This window comes from Octopus sinensis, linkage group LG4 (genome assembly GCF_006345805.1).
Source record: "Octopus sinensis linkage group LG4, ASM634580v1, whole genome shotgun sequence".
Lineage (NCBI taxonomy): Eukaryota > Metazoa > Mollusca > Cephalopoda > Octopoda > Octopodidae > Octopus > Octopus sinensis.
In genome coordinates this window covers 15,599,103-15,617,590 of record NC_043000.1, presented here as the reverse complement: position 1 = coordinate 15,617,590, position 18,488 = coordinate 15,599,103, and the positions used below count along the sequence as shown (strand labels likewise).

Here is an 18,488-nt window from a genome sequence, read left to right as displayed (position 1 = left end):
GACATGACGAGGAATTGAAGACGTTCGCAGAGATATTCTGTAGTTTACAATATAGTAATAATGATTACTTACATAGCAATGATTTCCAACTTTGGTATAAAATAATAACAATAACATATACTTTACACCAGGATTAAAATGTAAACAAAGTCAAAAAGATCCCTTGGCTCCCTCAATACCTTTCAGCAACATACATATAAGGGAAATAAATAAATACAGTCGTGATTCCTTGTTTTACATTGAAAAAAAAATCTATGCATGTACTCACCTTACGTGGGGCAAGGGTATTTGAAAATCCGATATATACGTATATAAATATATATGTGTGTGTGTAGAGAGAGAGAGAGAGAAATATGAATGTATGCAGATCTATGTTTAAGGTGGTGGTAGTTTTATATAATGGAGAGGTTTCTGCGAGTACTTTTCGTCTCTATGTGATTAAATGAGGAAATCAAATCTCAGTATGTGTTAAGAGAAAGGCTGATAGCAGTTGTCATGTACGAAACTGGCACTAAATAATAGGGAAGGAACTGGCAGAATTCGTCTAGGCACCACCATCGATGAAACTAAAATCCCCAAAAGTAAGACGAAGCGCCAGAACAGCAGCAAAATGACACCGGTAACTAGAGAAAGTGATCTGAGTAGAGTAACATAGGCATTCACTCCTACTACCGTTCTTTTCTTAGTCTTTTACTCTCACTCTTCTTCCCCTACTTCTCTCTTCCTCTTTTCTCTTCGCTGCTTTCTTTCCCCCTCCGTCAATCATTTCTTCATTTCTTTCTTTCTTTCTCTCTTTATCGCGGTTTTGTAAATTTTTTTTTTATTTTCTTGTATTTATTTATGCTGTGACGTTCAATTTAACACACGTACGCACGCACAAACGCAGACACACGCCCGCACACACACACACGCACGAACGCATACACACACCGATATATATATATATATATATATATATATATATATATATATACACATGCACACGCTACCGTTTCTATCCATAATACCTTTTTTTCGTTCTTTCATTCAAGTATTTTCACACCGAAACCAAATCGCGCTTCTCTCTCTCTCGTTGTGTGTGTGTGTGAGTATGCATACATACATACATGCAAATATACATACATACATATATACATACATACATGCATACACCCATACATACATAATACATAACACATACATACATACATACATACAGACGTACGTACATACATACATACATACATACATACATACAGACGTACATACATACATACATACATACATACATACATACATACATACATACATACATACATACATACATACATACATACATGCATACATACACCCATACATACATAATACATAACATATACATACATACAGACGTACGTACATACATGCATACATACATACATACATACATAATACATAACATACATACATACATAATACATACATGCATACATACATACATACATAATACATAACATATACATACATACATACATACATAATACATACATGCATACATACATACATACATAATACATAACATATACATACATACATACATAATACATACATACATACATACGTACATACATACATGCATACATACATACATACATACGTACACCCATACATACATAATACATAACACATACATACATACATACATATACATACATACATACGTACGTACGTACATACACACATAATATATTTACAAACATCCATGTATTTTTCTGAGTCTATTGATTTATTTGTCTGTCAATCCTCTACTGTAATATAGCTATGTGAGATAAGACCTAATATTTTCTCTTCACTTCTATAGCCATTCTCTTCTCCGTTTAGTTGTAGCTGTAGCTGAAGTTTTTATTTTTATTTGGTTAAATATATTTTTTTTTAATTGAAAGCCAGTCGCAACACATATATATTCGGTGCAAATAAATATACAACGCCATACTAACAGTTAAAAAGCTGTCGATGTCAATTTTCCAATTGACTAAAGACGCCAGGGACAGAAAGGATTGAGCAATAACTGTAATTTGCATCGCAACTATTACAGCAACAACAACAGCAGCAGCAACAGCAAAAATCGTTGGCGATATTGATGATGATGATGATGCACCCATATCTTCCCCCATTTGTCTTCACTATTGTCTCTCAATCCCATGATGATGATGTTATTGATATCGTTGTTATAACAAAAGCAGTTCGACTGCATCAAGTGGTGTGAGTGTGTGAGAGAAAGAGAGTTAGAGTGGGGAGAAGAAAGACGTACTGGGTAACGGGGAAAGTGAGGTGTGAGTGGAAGGAAAACAGAATAGAAGGAAGCAGAGATTATGGCTAAAAAGCAATATGAGACAAAGTGAAGAAGAAAAAAAAATGAACCAAAAGAAGAAAGATGAGATATGATAGACGAGAAAGAAAATGAGGGTGAAAATTATTGAAAGAAAGCAAGGAGGAGGAAAGAACTTGCTGAGGAGATGAGTGGAAAAAATGGGTTCGAAAGCAAAAAGAAGCAGAGATGCTCGGAGAAACAAAACGAAATCAAGGAAAGCTTCTTGAATTTAATAAATGGAATGAAATACGATGGAAAATGATGTGGAAACGGAGGGAGGAGGTAATGGAAAGGAAAAAAAATGCATATATATATATATAAGAGAAAGAACCAGAGATACATGGTTAGACAGACATTGATGGATTGATTGTTCTCAAGAGGCAGCATTGGTGACCATGGTGAATGTTGCCCCTCGGAAACAGTAACGGTTTTTCGTCTGAAAGTGGTGAAACCGATGTGGTTGAAGTTTTATTTGAACTTTTATAGGTTCGCTCCTGTAGGAAAGCTGTAGGTAGGGGAAATGTAGAGGTCAGCAGTTCTAGAGGGGAATATTTGGGTAAGAGGGTTGAACAGGATCTGGGATTGAGAGACAATAGTGAAGACAAATGGGGGAAGATATGGGTGCATCGGGATGGTAAGCTGATGAGATCTAGTAGACTGATATACATCCACCATAAGGCGGCGAGCTGGCAGAAACGTTAGCACGCCGGGCGAAATGCGTAGCCGTATTTCGTCTGCCGTTACATTCCGAGTTCAAATTCCGCCGAGGTCGACTTTGCCTTTCATCCTTTCGGGGTCGATAAATTAAGTACCAGTTATGCACTGGGGTCGATGTAATCGACTAAATCCGTTTGTCTGTCCTTGTTTGTCCCCTCTGTGTTTAGCCCCTTGTGGGTAGTAAAGAAATAGATATACATCCACCATTATCTCTTGCTAGCAAGCAAAGATCTAACTCTTTTTTCCTAAACATTTAAACTAACTTTGAGAGAGTAATTCTTAATTTTTTGAAATTATCTCCCCCTTCCTTTGACATTCGCTAACAATTGTTGCTAGGTCTTTCTCTTCTCAACTAAGCGGGAAATTTCAATTATGACTATTTTTTTTTCTTTTTGATTGAGACATTCAATAATATCAACCCATACTTTTATTCTTATTCAAACCATTAACCTATTTAAGTTATTTTCCTTTTATTTTTGAAGGAGATACTGACTCTTGTAACAATTCACATTTTGCACGATCTTGACAGCAACTATTGAAAACTTTAGTTATATGTTATTCATGCGTGGCAAGAATGTAGTGCATGACTTTACTTTATATCTTCTTGCTGTTGAAAGGTTGTCGTGAAAAATGGTTTTCAAACCTCTGTTCATTGAAGCAGAGCAACTCCACTGTGAGATGACTTATTTGCAATGACACGGTGAATGGTGGATTAAGACGAAGTATGAAGAAGGTGTATCGTTTTAAGAGTGTAATTAGAAGTAATAGTATGTATACATTTAGGTACCGAACAAAGAGTGTTGAACCGAACGTTAGGGTGCTCAGTGTTCATACGTGGCTGTCTTGAAAGTATTATAGACCTTCAGGTAAAGGAATGCACTAGGGGCCCTACATAGGCAATCACACAAACACACACAAAAGTTGATTTATCAAAACATAATTATGTAAAAAGAAACTGAAATTTTGAAAAGAACAAAATCACTGAATAAATAAACTTCTCTTATTCAACTTCATCATGTGCCGGCCATTTGGATTATTAGGACTGTTTTATCGATGGTAAACATACTCTTTTACTTGTTTCAGTCATTTGACTGCGGCCATGCTGGAGCACCGCCTTTGGTCGAGCAAATTGACCCCGGGACTTATTCTTTGTAAGCCCAGTACTTATTTTATCGGTCTCTTTTGCCGAACCGCTAAGTGACGGGGACATTAACACACCAGCATCGGTTGTCAAGCAATGCTAGGGGGATAAACACAGACATATACACGCACACTTATATATATATACATACATATACACGACAGGCTTCTTTCAGTTTCCGTCTACCAAATCCACTCACAAGGCATTGGTCGGCCCGGGGCTATAGCAGAAGACACTTGCCCAAGATGCCACGCAGTGGGACTGAACCCGGAACCATGTGGTTGGTTAGCAAGCTACTTACCACACAGCCACTCCTGCGCCTAAACATGTTTAAGTATTGTTTACCTAAGGTAGAGTTCTATATTCACCTAGTGCCATTTTCAGTAAATTTCCTCAGTTAGGATCGCTACTACGCAGAGGCAGGACCACAAATCACATCGAGATTAACGGCTCATCCCAAAATTAAAAATGTAAATGTTAAGTCAGATTAAATATAGATTACTCGTGTGTTCAACACAAACGTTTGAGAAAAATTTTTTACGGAGATTTGCTTTATGAGTTTTCTCTAGTCTTTAGGCTGTTATTTTCAATGCACATGAGTATGTAGCGGTGTTTAGAATTGAAACCACATTAGCTCAGTAACGAGAAATAGGCCACAGCATATCAGGCAATGTTGGCGCAATTGTCAAGCAATGGTATTTCAGTTGCAATGATTCGTTTGTACGATTTCGAGTATAAACTTCCATATCTTTCCCACCAAAACTTAACTATAAATCGAGATGTGCCCCGCAACAGGAAAGTAGACGCTTCAGAGGTCTGTGAGAAAATAAGTTTCTGGAGATGAAAAATCGCAGATGGGTGTTGGTAGTAGATTCATTAACGTGAGTTCGAATTGTTACACGTTGTTATTATATACTAGCAGGATCGCCCGGCGTTGCTCGGGCTTGTACGGGAAATAACTATATAAGCATTTTTAGTGAGTTATAGCAAAAAATGCATTAAAAATGGAATAAAAAATGATGGTAATTTTTTTTTAATCGTTGACTCATCGTAGACATTTTTAGAGAGTTACTTCCCTTATATAATAGCGAAAAAATGCATTAAAATGGAAAAAATGATGGTAAATTTTTTTTTAAATCGTAGACTCATCGTAGACGCGCGCTAATACCCAGAAGGGCTCGATATGAATCACGACTATAAGATACCAGGTTTTGGTTAAACTGCACCGCAAAATGTGGGAGTAGTTAGGAATCTAAATCGTAGGAGACAGACACACAACTTCTCTTTTATATATAAAGATTTGTTGAAAGTCTCTCCGTGTTAAATTGTTAATATCGTTGGATTTTCGTCAATGTTTTGTCTGCATGTTATTTGAATCTGTTTATCCCCCACCTATGGGAGAAGTTGAGAAAGGAAGAGCGATGGAGAATGGACGAAGTTACGCAGCGTCAACTAAGGCCAGGTATAAATGCCAACACCTTTGAAGTACGAGAAATAAAAATTGAGCCAAAGAAATGGAAGGAAGGAAGCAGATTGCTGGTAAAGGAAGGAGCCAATCTAAAGCTGACTCCTCCAGAAGAATTGAGAAATAATGTGGCAAAGAAGACGGTAGTATACAGGATGTTGTCCACGTCCTCGAACAAGATTGAGGTTGCCCCGATAGAGGCAATAGAGAAGTGCCTTGAAAATGTTTAAAAGTTGACCTTTTTATACATGTGGAAGAAAGTGCGGCGCAATGGAAGTATGGTTTGGCAATGAAGAAGATGTCATAAGCCACTCCACCAGAATGGGTACTTCTGCCGATGTACTGTGGCAAACATGTTGTCAGAGTAAGAATCGGCAGAGTGCCCCCCGAAATTAAGGAGGCATGGCTGGTGGCAGCCATAATGCACGATATGGAGGATGAGGTGAAAATCCTCACGATAATGGGAACCAAAAAGGTCAATTGGTGGGGGTATGGCCTTGAGATGGCCATACAGGTGAGTTTAAAAAATCTATATGGCATCACAGAGGAAATCATACTGCCGGAAGACACCAGACTTCGAGTAGTAGTAGAAGATGGCCGCCAACATGTTTCCTATGCGGCAAAAAAGGACACATGTAAGTAAGGTGCCCTCAGAAGGAAAATGAAGAGGAGGAGAAGAAAAGTGAAGAACAGAGTGCAGAAGTGGTGATACCAGTAACAGAGACAGATAGTGGAGGAATCCTTCACAGTCATGAACAGGAGGACGAGAAAAGAACGGGAGAGATCTCCACAGAGCCAAAAAAAAGGTTGAAAGAGATTGAGATGGAAGAGAAGAGAAACAGGTGCGAGACACCAACAGAATTAATAATGGAAGACGGCGCAGAGGCAGAAACAGCAGTGCAACAAGATGTGGAAGGAGGCAGCATTCATGATTTTGTTATGCGCCTGGACAACCCAGGTCTGGAACCAAAGCAAGCGGAGGTGAAAAGGAAAAAATACAAGTGGCATATGGTCACGTATACCAAAAGTATAGCAATAGAGAAAAAGATTATAATGTATAAATCAGTAATAAGAGTAAGGCTGCCTCCAGAAAAATACTCTGAAAAAACTTAAGGAATCATCATAGATAGAGATTTGAAAAATTGAGAGAACTGTTTGGAAGCAGCATAGACCCGTTGGGGGTTGAAATCGAGTTTGATGAACTACCACCAGTCGTGGATTTCGAAGATCTAAAACCATCAATGAATCATCATCATCATCATCGTTTAACGTCTGTTTTCCGTGCTAGCACAGGTTGGACGGTTCGACCGGGGTCTGGGAAGCCAGGGGCTGCTCCAGGCTCCAGTCTGATCTGGCAGAGTTTCTACGGCTGGATGCCCTTCCTAACGCCAACCACTCCGCGAGTGTAGCGGGTGCTTTTTACGTGCCACCTGCACAGGTGCCGGGGGGGGGGGGGTCTGGCATTGGCCACGATCGTTTGGAGCTTTTAACGTGCCAGCGGCACGGAAGCCAGCCAAGGTGGCGCTGGCAACGTTCGGATGGTGCTTTTTCTGTGCCACCGGCACAGAAGCCAAAAAAAAGCAAGTAAGAAAAATTGTTTAAAAAAAACAAGAAAAATAGACTGTTTAAAAGTTTGAGGGAAAAAAAGAACGATACAAAAAGAAAAAAAGAGTATAAGAATGATTATTCAATTGTACAAATTAACTGTTAAATGGTTCTGCTTGAGAGTGGAGCTCAGTGCAACCATTTCATCATCATCGATTTCATTATACATTTTTTTCATTTTCATTCGTTTTATGCTTTTTGTCCCCACTGTGGTGTTCTGTCGGCCCTTGTGTTGTCCCCTTTATGTTAAGGCCTGGGTGCTAAACAAAGAAAAGGAGAGGCTTCAGAGGTCTGGGAGAAGACAAGTTTTTTAGTCGCTGCTCAGCCCTAGATTAAAAGGACTCATTTATCCACTATGAACATAAAATTTTCCCACCTCTCACATTACGAATAAGTAGTTGTCTAATTCTTAGTAAAAAAAACACAACATATATTCATGATTTTCTAATGGAAAGCCGTGGCAAGTAACCATTGCAGTTACTGTAAAGCTTTTGCATAAATAAATGATCACATCGAAATCCAAAGTGGACGTGGTTTTGTAGAGAAAACAGCACACAACCAAAATCAGCCCAACCAAATAACCAAAATATCAATAATCCATTTCTCCGAGTTACAAGTGAAAGCCAATTCATATGCTATTGCTCCAATGTTCTACAAAGCTGATTCTTTAGGAGTTTAAGTTTTGAAAATTATTGGTCACCATCATGCATACGAACTTTCAGAATACAATTTCAACATTGGGAAATACAGATTTCAAGTTGTCCGAAATTATTTTTCTGTACAATTCAAGGAAAGTTTCATAATTTGTATTCAAGAATCATGAAGTGATTGAGATGTTCACATTCGTTTAGAAGGTCACCATAATTAAGTTGGTATTAAGCACCCACTACACTCACGGAGTGGTTGGTGTTAGGAAGGGCATCTAGCTGTAGAAACACTGCCAGATCTGACTGGGCCTGATGAAGCCTTCCGGCTTCACAAACCCCAGTTGAACCGTCCAACCCATGCTAGCATGGAAAACGAACGCTAAATGATGATGATGATGATGATTAGCCAGGTATTCACACTTTTTGTTCGGCTCATCAGAACCAATTATTTTCAATTAACTGAAAAAGTAGTACAGATTTCCCATCAATGAATAAGCTTTAGAATGTTTTATCGGTTCGGAGTTTAGAAAGTCCAGAAGTTGGAGAAATGTTTTCACCTTCAATTTTGCATTTATAATAAATGCATCCTTTTCTGATCTGTCATATCTACTTAGACACACATTTTACTTTCTTTCGTATTCACCAACCCTTTTTTTCCTTTCATATCGCTGTAATTTGAATACTTCTTGACCTTGAATTCATATTCACTAAACATGTCTCTAAGGTAAGTTTAGTGAATATAAATTGAGAGATTCAAGAAGTATGTTCACATATTCTGATTACAAAGCCCTAATTGTTTGGTTTACTCTTCCAAGTTTACTCTTCCAAGATCCTTTCTAAGGTCTCTATTTTCTTATTCAATCCTTCTGCCTTCGCATTGGTTCTCCTCTTTACTATTCAGTGTCAGCTAAAATAGAAACCCATACAAGTCTATTTTTCTCAAAATCTTTATACAGAGCTTAGTGTCAAAATATGATCTACTTCTTTCACTGCAATATCTTCTGTATCTTTTCCTGGAGATGATGTCAGAACATTCCATAAAAATTGTAGAAACAGCGATAAAAAAAAGAACATAGACGCTGAACAAACTCAAAGAATTTTACCTCCATCAAGTTCAAACTATGTGTGTCATAAGGGATGCAGATGGCGAACTAATTCAGTTGCTGGGCCCGTGATTACAATCCAGCATAATGTCCGAATGTATTTGAGACAAGATTAAATTTACTCAAAATTCTGGAATATCTAAATAGTCCCCCCACCCCACACTTTTTTTTTTTTTTGCTAACCCAATACTTTGATTATCTCTACGGAATGGTAAACTGCTGGATGCAAGAAAGTGAATTACAGAAATCACAAGTATCAACAATTTAAGCCAGTACAGTTTATTTTCAACATATTTGACAAAATTTTGGATATTAGAAGTTATTTCGTGTTAAAGTTGTCATATTTGGGTAAATTTAACCAGTCAATGACATGTATTCAGTTGAAAGTAAACCGTATTGAGCGTGAGAAATTACACCAGTATACAAAGTTTCAAAGTGCTTAGTTAAAAAAAATAATTAAAAAATCTGTGAACGAAACTGAACAGATCCAGAATCTATACTTTAGTTTATGTCAAATCAAATATGCTGTGATATTTATTTTCTATTTTCGTGTTCTACAAAAACATTGTTGAGCTTCCGTCATTGAATCCTGTCATAGCAAATGGTAGATTCTCTCTTTGACGACAAGTAACACACAAAGCAGTACAAACAACCTCGGGATGGTGAATAGAGTAACCATTCTTGTTTGGCTCTCTTGTCATTCCGCAGATCACGTTTGAACATATTCTTTGAGAAAAAACTTGTCTGAGTTTTCTCTCCTCTAACTCCATTATACATTCCACATGAATCTGAAATGTCGCTATTGTTATTATAACACGATGACGGCTCACAGCGGATCCAGTAACTCACTGTGTTACGTCTTAATGCACCATAGTCTCAGATCTGTGAATTGGATCGCAAACTGCCTTGCTGTTGCAGATGTCTGTATTTTCTCTAGTGGGATGTTCCCAGTAGCACGAACAGGTAAAGGAACATTGGCATATCTGCTGGAACAAGATGATTAAATGTAAGCATGGATGTAAATGGAGATGTTATGTGTGAAGGGGCAACACTGGTGGATGACGTTGCACTTATATTAAATCATGATGTTACTTTTGGAAATGTGCCATTTTTTTGGAAGCGTGCCCATTTTTTTCCTTCTATTTTGCTGCTTTTATCTTCTGTGCTTCACTTAAAACAGTACTCTTCATTTCTGTCAAAGGGTTATCCACTCGGACATTAAAAATATCTAATCTAAAAGCTGTGCCAATTTACGTTGTCTAACTTCAAAGTTAAGCTAAAAGTAAATTCTAAAATAAAATTAAAAATAAATTTGTTCTAAAAATTATGAACAACAAAAATATTTATAGCTTAGTATAGTTTTTATTATCGATAGCAAGAACTACATCATACACAATTTAGCATTGGGACCCTAGAGTCGTGGAGATTCAGAGTAGTTGTCCAGTGTACACTTATTTTTAGATGGCATTGGGTTCGTAGAATATGAGTCGGAGAGTCTCTCCAAGGCACACTGCGAATGCACATCTTGACGGGGAACGAGAACGGGAGATTGAAGGGATGAGAAAAAAGAAGGCAATGAAATCCCTATTGTTATGATCAGTGCAGGTGCCTTTGTGATGTATGTTTGCACTTGTGCCTTGAACAGTGAAAAATGGATGTTTGAGTTAAATAAAACGATTCAATGATCGGCACTTGTTTGTCGTGACAACAATCTATTTAGCTGAAACTAGAAAATAATTATTTTCACAACCAGAAAATATTCCGAGACAATTCTTTCCATAATGAATTACAACAGCAACAATCACTATGAAAAAAAAATTTCTTGATATATCATTTTGGTGGCATTTTATCAAATTCAAGCACAAAGTGTACACGGAAAACTACATTTCAAGGATCCTTTTGGTTTGACCGGCAGTTTTTTTTAATAATTTCCACGTAACTAAACACTTTTAAACTTCGTATACTGGTAGAATGTGTTTATAAAGCATCTTTTTCTCTTGGCTTTATTGAGGAAATTCTATAGTTTGTAAGATATTTGTTGGTTTTTTTCTTTAATTTCTGCAATTTCAACCAATCAATGACGTCTATTGAGGTGAAAACATTCTGTGCTGTATGAATATGTCCCTCGTTTAAGAAACAGATTGGGTTTATTTACATTTGTGAAGAAAAAAAGATACCCTTCCCCCTAACCCTAAAACAGATTGAAATGCAATAGATCGATACTAGGGTCATAATCATGGGTGCAATTTCATATGACACCGCTAGAAAAAACTGCCGGTCAAACTGAAAAGATTCCAGTTTAAACATTTCTAATTGAATTCCCAGGTTTGATTGAACGATGAAAACACAACTGTTTGTGAACTCTAACTCCTCTGCAATCTTCAGCCATATTATAGATTGCATTAACTACAATACTGTAGTAGTTAAATTCGATCACATCTTATTAAACAGTACGATACAAGTTTTTGCAGATTCCAATTGCAGTCACGTAAACATCAACAAGATGGAGTCAATGAATCTGTCACAATATTCTGCAGCCTCGCCAAACACTGTAAGTTTCAGGTAATAGCTGCTGATGAATATCGAAAGGAAAGTATTGGAGATTCATTTATTTCCAGGATCTCGCCTAACTGTTTTTTTTATTGAATTTGAAATAGGCAATTGCCCAAGCTTGACCTCTGGCAGCTGCATGGATAAAGCATAGAGTTTTATCATCGACTAGCTGTATAACCTGGCTTTGCCTGGGATTAAGTTAGGATTATTAAGCTAATCAAGTTCTTTATTTCAAAGCAAAGTAACATCGACATCAAATTTGGGCAAAATCTGTTGAAATTGGTTTACATATATATATGGGCAACACACACATATACACATGTATATACATGTTTTTTATGCATACATGACAGTGTCCCCCGATCCCTTATCTGGTGGTCAATGAGGAAACTAGGGATAGATGAATGGTTAGTGAGAGCTGTGCAAGCCATGTACAGAGACGCTGTAAGTAAGGTGAGGGTTGGCAACGAGTACACTAAAGAATTCAAAGTAGAGGTAGGGGTCCACCAAGGTTCAGTCCTCAGCCCCCTCCTATTTACCATAGTCCTCCAGGCAATAATGGAGGAATTCAAGACAGGATGCCCCTGGGAGCTCCTCTATGCTGATGACCTTGCTCTAATTGCTGAGTCACTATCAGAACTAGAGGCAAAGTTTCAAGTGTGGAGACAAGGATTAGAATCGAAGGGCCTTAAAATCAACCTAGCTAAAATCAAAGTCTTAATATGTAGGAAGGCAGGCAGATCACAAACGCTTTCAGGTAGATGGCCCTGCTCGATCTGAAGAAAAGGCGTAGGTAGAAATTCTATAAGATGCACCAAGTGTAAGCTATGGACACATAAGAGGTGCAGCAATGTCAAAGGAAGGCTAACTGGGAAGATAGTTTTTGTATGTGGCAGATGCTCAGGAGCAATAAACACTGAAAATGCTCAGAGACCAACTTCCGCCACATTCCAGGGAGAAAAACTAGAAGTAGTTGATAGCTTCCATTACCTAGGCAACCAAGTCAGTAGCGGGGGTGGGTGTGCTGAAAGTGTAACTGCTAGAGTAAGAATAGCCTGGGCAAAGTTCAGAGAGCTCTTACCCCTGCTGGTGACAAAAGGCCTCTCGCTCAGAGTAAAAGGCAGACTGTACGGTGCATGTGTACAAACAGCCATGCTACATGGTAGTGAAACATGGGCTGTGACTGCTGAGGATATGCGTAAGCTCGCAAGAAATGAAGCCAGTATGCTCCGATGGATGTGTAATTTCAGTGTTCATACTCGACAGAATGTAAGTACCTTGAGAGAAAAGTTGGACCTAAGAAGCATCAGTTGTGGTGTGCAAGAGAGACGTTTGCGCTGGTATGGTCATGTAGCGAGAATGGATGAAGATAGTTGTGTGAAAAAGTGCCACACCCTGGCGGCTGAGGGAACCTGTGGAAGAGGTAGACCCAGGAAAACCTGGGACGAGGTGTTGAAGAACAACCTTCGAACTTTAGGTCTCACTGAGGAAATGACCAGAGACCGAGACCTTTGGAAGTATGCTGTGCGTGGGAAGACTCGGCAGGACAAGTGAGACCATAACCCGTGGCCTCTACCTGAGACATAGCCAGCCCACTTATGCTTACCGTTCCTTCTTGTGAAACAAACCCTACTTGTGAAAACCTGTTGAGGCAAGTGAAAATCAAAATCAAAATCGAAATCTTTCAACATCAATGGAAATTGTAGCTGAGATACCAGTGCCTGTGGCACGTAAGAGAACTGTCCGAACGTGGCCGTTGCCAGTGCCGCCCCAACTGGCCTCCATGCCGGTGGCACGTAAAAAGCACCATCCGATTGTGGCTGTTGCCAGCCTCGTTTGGCCCCCGTGCCGGTGGTACGTAAAAAGCACCATCTGATCGTGGCCGTTTGCCAGCCTCGTCTGGCACCTGTGCAGGTGGCACATAAAAAGCACCCACTACACTCTCGGAGTGGTTGGCGTTAGGAAGGGCATCCAGCTGTAGAAACACTGCCAGATCAGACTGGGCCTGGCGCAGCCTCCTGGCTTCCCAGACCCCAGTTGAACCATCCAACCCATGCTAGCATGGAAAACAGACGTTAAACGATGATGATGATGATGTTTGTGTGTGTGAGTGTGTGTGTGCTATTCGCTGGTGCCTCTGGGAAAAATAAGTTGACAAAAAACAGCTAGGGTCATGAGGAATGTCCTCCTAAAATTGGAGCGACATGCGTGCTAATTTGTGGACATGCATAAATTACATTCACGTACACACACACACTGCCTTTTATATATACAGATGTTCTCTCCCTCTCAGCACCATAACTGGAATTGCAGTAAAAACAGTGTCCATATAGACACTACTGCCACAGCTGCAACAAACTTGTTAACCAAAGAGAATTATAACATCAGCATCTCTAATTTCAATTACACAAGCACATAAAAAAAATAAACTTAAAAAAAGAATCAATGTATATAGGGCTAATCAACATATAAACATGACCCAGATTGTGTCTCTGATTTCATATGTGACAATGCTTTCACACCCATTTCAGCAATGTCTTTGAATTGACTTCCCAAGCAAACTATTTCTTTATGTTTCAAACACGTCATGATTCTTTCTTTAATGAAAATCTGCTTCTAAATGTTTTGCCTAACCTGTGTTCCTCAATAACTCTGAAGCAAGACTTAAACAATAAATTTGAATTCAGATGATTATTAACAATCTTATTGCTGCTCAACTTGTTTCCATGTTGGTGACTCCCCCTCGGAGTTTCTCACATCTATAGAAAGGATTGAAACTAGGTGCTAAATCTCGCCACTTTCCTCAACTTCAAATGTTTTTTAAAAAGACAAAATTGCTTTTAGGTCCGCGACCTGCGGGACTTTCTGAATGGCATGCCAGTGCGACCCGTCTGATAATGAGCCATGTCTCATGTAGTCCACGTCTGCTGAAAATAATGGTATTATATTGAGGCCTCAGTCTTTTCAAGCGAACACATATAACAGAAGGAAAAAATACTATGATTATCAACATCCTTGCTAGCGACTACCGTAAATCTTCGAGTATAGTCTGCCCTTGAGTATAATACGCAGGGGATTTTTATGGGGGTGAACCTCTGAAAAACCTAAACCTTGTGTATAATACGCACCCCTTCTCTAACTTGAGTCATGTGTAATTAAGCCAGCAGCAACTAGTCGAACAAACACTTTCGCGCATGCGTAATACAATAATGGTGGTGTTCTTAACTGTTATATGGGAATGTAAATGTTTGCAAATTGTGTTTGTTACATGTTATTCTGTGTTCTGAATACTTTTATTTTAATAAATGTTGCTCACTGCAAGTTATGGATGATTCTTCATTGCTTTCAGGCTTAGCTTAAGGTATTTTCACACCTGATATCACAAAATACTTCTGAATAAACATTGCCAGACAGCAAATAGAGACTCGGACAATGCTTAGAAAATATTTTTCATTTTTAACCTCGTATATAGTACACACTAGAGATTTTGACCTTTAAATTTAGGGGAAAAAATGCGGATTATACTTGAGGATTTATGGTATTCCTAAATGATAAATTGTCACAGCTTTCTCGATGCACGTCTTATCTTCTAATACTGAAGATTTCGATCTAAAAGCAGCATGCTACCAGACCTCATTCTATAATGATAATGGGAGATATTAAGCTGATGGATGATTATTCCAATTTACAAAGTTCCTCTTTGATGTAGCTAGCACTCAAAATATTTTTCAAAGAATGATGGATAATGATATGAACAATGCTATCAAAGGAGTTCACGCCTCTCTCAACATTGGTAAAGCTATTCAAGAGCACGATGGGAACTTGGCTCAATTTATTTCAATTTATTAAAGAGTCTCAACATTACATTGAACAATGACAAATGTCTTCTCCCCAACAAATTCATTTGTTACTTAGCTATAAAATAGAAAATAATTCCCGGCAAGCTGATCTTGACAGAGTAAAAGCTTTTGTTGATTACTTGCCATCTAACAATAACTTAACAATTATAATGACCTCTTTCTGTGAACTAATTCAAGCACTGCTAAACCTTATTTTTCCATTGTAAAGAAAGACATCTAAACAACTTCAATAGCTAATACTACTCTCTGACTTATGTGGTCTGAACTTCCAATGTATGCCGAAACGAATGCTTCTGAAACTACAATTCCGTGTGTCCTTTTCACAATGCAATAAACCAGTTGCTTTCTACTCCAGAACTCTTTCTCTCTCAACCAGTAAAAAAAATTTCTCGTCAACCGAAAAGGAGGTTGTCTCTCGTAAAATGTGTTAGGAAAAGACAAACGATTTTTCTTTGCGAATATTTCATACAACAGAGATTAATAAGATTTAGTCACAAAAACTAGAGTAAAAACGAGGAATAAGATTTTTTTGGCCCATTGAATTATCGTTCTACAATTATGACAGCCGATACATAACTGATGAAAAAAGCACAGTTGCTACTGTTATTACTTGTTTCTCTATATCTCATGGAATCACACATTTACCTAAGATTTTGTTTCGTCCTGGAGTTACTTGATTATGGCACTATATCATATGTATGGTCTAACCATTTTGTTTGGAAAATATTAAGAAACTCGTGACGAATGCATTATATAGCCTTAAATGAAATCCCGATTCTATCTTCCTTCTAATGCTAATCTTATCAATACCTTGCAATGGGGGGACAAACACAGACACACAAACATATACACACACACACATATACACATATATATATACGACGGGCTTCTTTCAGTTTCCATTTACCAAATCCATTCACAAGGCTTTGGTCAGCCCGATGCTGTAGGAGAAGACACTTGCGCAAGGTGCCACGCAGTGGGACTGAACCCGGAACCATGTGATTGGGAAGCAAGCTACTTACCACACAGCCACTCCTGCGTCTATGTCTATTTGGCAGAACCAAATCGTCAGCATCCAAACAACCACCCCCAATCGTCTCATCTGAACCGGGTGGGTGGGGTGTGTGCTTATGAAGTTTCATCTTAACAGTAAATATGAGCAAAGAGTCAACCATGTTAAACTCATCGACTCCATTTATCACTATGTTCGTAGCAGTATATATATATTATTGCACTGATGCTGTTTAAACTAAAGATATAACTCCATTTGAGGAAATCAATAAAATTTTGTTCCGCTGGTAATCGCTGTTGACATGTTGAGAAATCCTACCCAAGTCAGTGGTGGGTCGACTGATGAATGTACCGTCAAATATTTTTACAGTGACATCTGAGAAGTCAGTTTCAAAGAAGCATGCGAGAAGTAGCACAGCATCGATCCAGTTAATAAAAATGAAATCAAGGATCCACCAATTTCTTCATCGCTTAATAAGGATCAAAAAAGTATCAGAGTAACTCAACCTTCAAAGTGTTGGTGAAAGCTATGAAATCATTTTTTGTTACCCTCACCCCACATCCCGTTTAAGCGCCTTTGATTGGAAACTGGAAAGCGCTGTTTGCAATTGAAGGAAATATACTGATACTAAGCTGAACATTTGAGCTAAATAAAACGTTTTGATTCTCAGCAATTTTTTCACATAACAGCACAGATGAAGCTTATGAAAAGATCAAGATCAACAATACTGTTTTCGTTATAGTTGGCAAGGGTTATAGTTGGCTCTACAACAACTGTACTGGAGGTTATCGAAAAGGAAGAAAGACTTAAGATGATGAAGGAGATATAATTAACGATTGGGAGGAAGTTACCAACCTATTTGGGCGCACTAATTGGCTTGCATAGATTCGAACAAACTTCTGTAGAGACACTTTAGTGTACTGCTTGACTGTAAAGGGAATGATGCCGTCAGTTAGGTTAAAGTTTTTATATAACCCCAGGTAAGTCTTGACTGAGCAAATTTATGATAAAATGTATTCCAATCGTGACTATCCCATTTTTTGCAGATATATTGATGGTATCTAGCATCTATGTAGACTGTCCCCACCCCCTTTTAGGACAACAGATTGTGATTTAAGGGAAATTTGTAAAGGATTCCTATATAACACTTGGTTGTTATAGTTGCCATACGAGCATGTTGGATACTTTAACGGGTCTAGGAGCCCAAATGTGATCTATGTATGTTGTGGCTTGCATTCTACTGTGCCTTATAGTATATTTATACTATAAGGTTCAGTGCAATATTTGCCCAGGGGCTTATAATACTGCTGAGACGGCCCTGGTTTGGACCCATATCAGTCTTGACTATAATCAAAAGCGTCCCAGCCATCATCATGCATTTTTTCGGGTATTGCGTACTTAGGATTTGTAGGGCCTCCATCGATCAATGTCGACCAAGCATCTGCACATATATGTATATGTGCAGGACTGAATGAGATTTTCTGATGCCCAGCATCGGTTGTCAAGCGATGTTGGTGGTACAAACACGGACACACAAACATACACACACACACACACATACGACGGGCTTCTTTCAGTTTCTGTCTACCAAATCCACTCACAGGCTTTGTTTGGCCTGAGGCTATGGTAGAAGACACTTGCCCAAGGTGCCACGCAGTGGGAATGAACCCGGAACCATGTAGTTCGTAAGCAGCCACTCCTATGCCTGCAAAAATAATTTTGCAGGCATTGAGACGATAGATAAATGCCGCTAAGCTGATAACGGAGAGTAACCTCATCTAAGAACAATAATCAGCTCTTAATATATATGCAATAGTGCTATGCGTAAACCACTGTGCCAGATTAACCGTTAAGCAAAATAAACAAGTGCTTAGGGCATCAAAGGAAGGTGGTGGTGGTGGGTACCATAGAAATGGTAAATGGTCTACGGCACAAAAGAAATCACTTTAAACTTGCTTAAGTAATATTCGAAGTGGTGTATATGATCGGAAATATAATTTCGAAGTGTTCACGGCCTCATAGTGAGGATCTGATCAAAGACTTTGCAATTATAAAA

General features: G+C 38.5%; 1 protein-coding gene across 3 annotated transcripts in view; it reads right to left on the bottom strand.

Moving 5' to 3' along the window:
* LOC115210875 (mariner Mos1 transposase) overlaps positions 1 to 18,488 on the bottom strand; it is a 229,504-nt gene that overhangs the window by 165,019 nt on the left and 45,997 nt on the right. Inside the window, exon 1 of one of the 3 annotated variants that reach the window (XR_003881451.2) lies at positions 269 to 699. The exons of 1 other annotated variant lie outside the window; for it this stretch is intronic. The gene's annotated coding sequence lies outside the window, so the exon portion shown is untranslated. Of the gene's footprint in view, positions 1 to 268; positions 700 to 18,488 lie in introns of those variants that run through there. One more of the 3 variants, XM_029779640.2, reaches the window with a different exon arrangement.